Source organism: Apodemus sylvaticus, chromosome 10 (assembly GCF_947179515.1).
Source record: "Apodemus sylvaticus chromosome 10, mApoSyl1.1, whole genome shotgun sequence".
NCBI lineage: Eukaryota > Metazoa > Chordata > Mammalia > Rodentia > Muridae > Apodemus > Apodemus sylvaticus.
Window position 1 is genome coordinate 98,538,487 of NC_067481.1, and position 3,575 is coordinate 98,542,061.

Consider the following 3,575-nt stretch of genomic DNA (forward strand, 5'->3'; position numbering starts at 1 on the left):
TGGTCTCTCTGACAGAACTTGGAATGTGGTTTGTTTTGTTTTGTTTTGTTTTGTTACTTTTTATTGACTTCTTGTGAGTTTCACACCATGCACCCCAGTCCCACTCATCTCCCCATTCCCTCATATCTGTTTGCAGCCTCCCCACACCAAATAAAACACACACACACACACACCAAAAAAAAGCATTAAAAAAATCTCATCGTGGAAGCTGCATGCCCCACAATCCCTCTGTTCACACATCTTCACTTGCAAACGTTCACTGCAGTGAGTCATTGGTCTGGTTTGAGGTCTCTGACTTCTGTGACATCATCAACACTGGATCCTCATCAGGACCCCGCCTGCTTATCCTGCTGCTGCCCTGTGTCATGGAGATCCTGAAGCTTTGAAACAACAGGGTCGGCCCTTTCACACAGCCCAGCCATTTGCAAATGATACAGATTTGGGGACGGCCCAGTTCAGAGGCCTGGATCTGTGCCTGGGTGGCAGCTGAGTTGGTCAGCCCACTCACTCTCCACGACCAGGACTAGCTCGCCGGCACTGGCCCTGCTAGGCTGGACGCTTCCCTGGGCAAGAGCGTACTGAGCCCTCCTGCCCTCGAGGCCAGCTCACCAGCGCCCACACCTCCAGAGCCAGCTCCACCGAGCTGCCCAATGCCGGACCCACTCTCCCAAGTGCGGCAGACTGTGAGGAGCTGGAACAGCTCTCCTGTTCACCCACCCTCGGGCTGGCTCACTCAGGCCGATGTGTTGTCCAGATGAAATGCAGACTCCACCCTCTAGAGTGCTGCAGCTAGAGATGGACAGGGCCAGCTCTCCCAACTGCTGCAGGCAGTGAGGAGCTCAGGAGGGGGGCATCACCCTGACTCCCACACCACCTCAGGACAGATGAGTGGCAGCTCTCTCACATTCGCACCCTCAGGGCTTGCTCACGAGACCCTCCCCTTCCTGCCCTCACCATGGCTTGCTCCACTGTGTACCTGGGTGATGCACTAGGGCCTGCTCTCCCTGAATGAGGCTACTGATGAGAGGTGAGGGCGGGCAGTGAGGGGCGGGGCCAGTTAAGCCCAACCCCTAGTCATCCACTGGTGGCTGCTCTGATCAGGGGCATTGCTGTGTTCTCTAGTGGTGAGATGAGCCTCGGACATCCATGCTGACCCCAGCTGCTGTGTAGGCACGCACTCAGATGTAGCCCTCAGAGGCAGCATGGCCCCAGGTTGCAGGGCTGAACAACTACAACAGACTAGCCTCCTCTACCCTGGAGTCTCCAGTTCTCTCTCTCTCTTCATTTACTCAAGGTTCTCCACTTCTCTCTCTCCAACCTGACCAGCACACACTCGAACCCTGTGGCGGCTCCCATTGCAGGGTGTCCATGCAGCAGGCGGGGCCCCTAGTTGACTCTCCACCTACACTGTGTGACTTGGCAGCAAGTGGGTTGCTGGAGTTCAGCCCCGGCCAGATTCACGACCGAAGAAGGATGTGTGGAACCCGCAAAAGAAGACTTGTACCAAGAAGTACTGTTCACACGCTCTGGCACCAGACCGTTCAGGCTACCTTTATTTATGTTCACAGCTAAAGAGGTTTTACATTCATTTTCTTACATACAGTCTCGTTTAAGAACTTCTTATGGTATGAAGGGTTTTTATGTGCCTGGCCCTTTAAATGAACCTATGTTCTACGGTGTCCATTGGCTCTTGGACGTCTGGGAACAGGAAAGGATATAAAAAGTCAGCAGAGGAGGGAGTGGTAGGACTGGGGAGTGGGGTCCAGGAGACAGAAGAGTAGGGCCTGAGAAGACAGTTGATGCAGGAAGAAAGAAGATTTGGGTGGGGCTGGAGAAGAGAAGAGATTGAGCAGAAGAGATTGAGGGACAGTTGAAAGCGAGTTGGGCTAGCGGACAGGGGACCGTGGGTGGCAGCTGAGCCAGAGATGATATCGTCAGAGCGAGAGAAAAGGAGAACCTACAAAGTAGCCAAAAGAAAGAGCACACACACAAAGCTACACTCCCCACATTAACAATAATGTGCACCCTGTACTTTCTGACTTTCTTCTCTTCCTTAATCTCCACGGCTTCCGCTAACACACGGACTGTATCAAGAAAGAGGAAGCATGGCTTCAGCAAGCAGTCGACATCCAACCCAGCTGCACAACCAAGTGACCCTGCTCCGTCCGCAGCAATTGTACTTACGGTATAGACCGGTGATAGGCTACATACCCAGGAAATTCTCATGATCAACACCTAGCACCTCCTCACATCCTATTCAGGAGATCTAATTCCTCTAATTCCCAGCGCTTTTGGCCTTAGGCACCTGAGTCAGTCTCTGCTTGGCTCACCTCGGAACCGAAGGTCCAGTAAGCCCTCCCTAACCTGTTGATAATCATCTGACTGCTGTTTGGAGTAGGTTGATGGGCAAGTGGTTGTCAGAACCAAGTTCCCATCAGGAGAGAACATCTGGATGTTAGCTGATGTTGGCAAGTTATTCTGTACCAATAAAATGAGCCAATTGAAGCCATATTAAAGTATAAAGGTAGGTTTACTGGGGTACCAGTTTACTGCCCACACAGGAGAGAAGTCGTCACCATGGGGAGAGAGACAGAGGGGAGGGGGAAGAGAAAGAGTGTGAACCTACAGGAAGACAAAAATGCAGAAGAGAGAGGGAGAGATGGAGAGAGAGAGAGAGAGAGAGAGAGAGAGAGAGAGAGAGGAGACAAAACACAAAATGTCTGGAGGAGCTTCTGGGGGAGGGGAAGCCCATCCCATGGACGGGAAAGTTCAGGGCAGAGGGTGGAGTATACCAGTCATGACCTGTAACTGGTAGGTACTGAGGAATGCTGGGAGAACTTGGAGGCCAGGTCCACTTTGGTATCTTAAATACTAGCATCTCGGCTGCTAGTACCGGGTCTGAAACCCAACAGATGTGCCCAGACCAGGCCCTCCTATTGACTCAACCACATCACCTTTATTCACAAACATTGGGGTTAATGATCTGTTCCATTCCCACAACCCTCAGAGACAAAAAGGAATGGGTCACAACCCGAGCTTTCTTTCCTGATTCTGAGGAAACATCTGTCACAAAGTGAAAGTAAAATCTTCCAATGGCAAAGCCAAAAATGCAAAGGCAAAGCAAAGGCAAACCAAGCCTTCCCTCAGTAAAGGCCAGGAGGTTGTGTACAAATAACCCACAGGCCCTTGTCATGTGGAGACCCAACTCCTCAGGCCTCACAAGGAAAGCAGTCTGCGTTACAGTCATGCACCTTTCCAGCAGAGGCGTGGCCACCACCAGTCGGTGTTTATGGACCTTCTATGTTGTGCACTGGAGGACAGGTCTGTGGGTGGCGTCATCCACAGGTCCGCTGTTGGTCTCCATCTTCCTCTTTCCACGATACCCTGCCTAGATTTGATTTGATTTGATTTGATTTGATTTGATTTGATTTGATTTGATTTTTATGCGTCCTAGGCAAACAGCTTTGGCCACCAAGCATCAAGCTAGGATGGACAAAGGACAGCCATGTGCTCTGCCCCTGACTGATATGACACCGCCACCAACAAAGGTGTCTCTTTGCCCATCGCCAAGGGGG

At 51.6% G+C, this 3,575-nt stretch overlaps 1 pseudogene; it reads right to left on the reverse strand.

The window, feature by feature from the left end:
* Positions 1–3,441: 3,441 nt before the first annotated feature.
* Positions 3,442–3,575, reverse strand: LOC127695703 (uncharacterized; annotated as a pseudogene).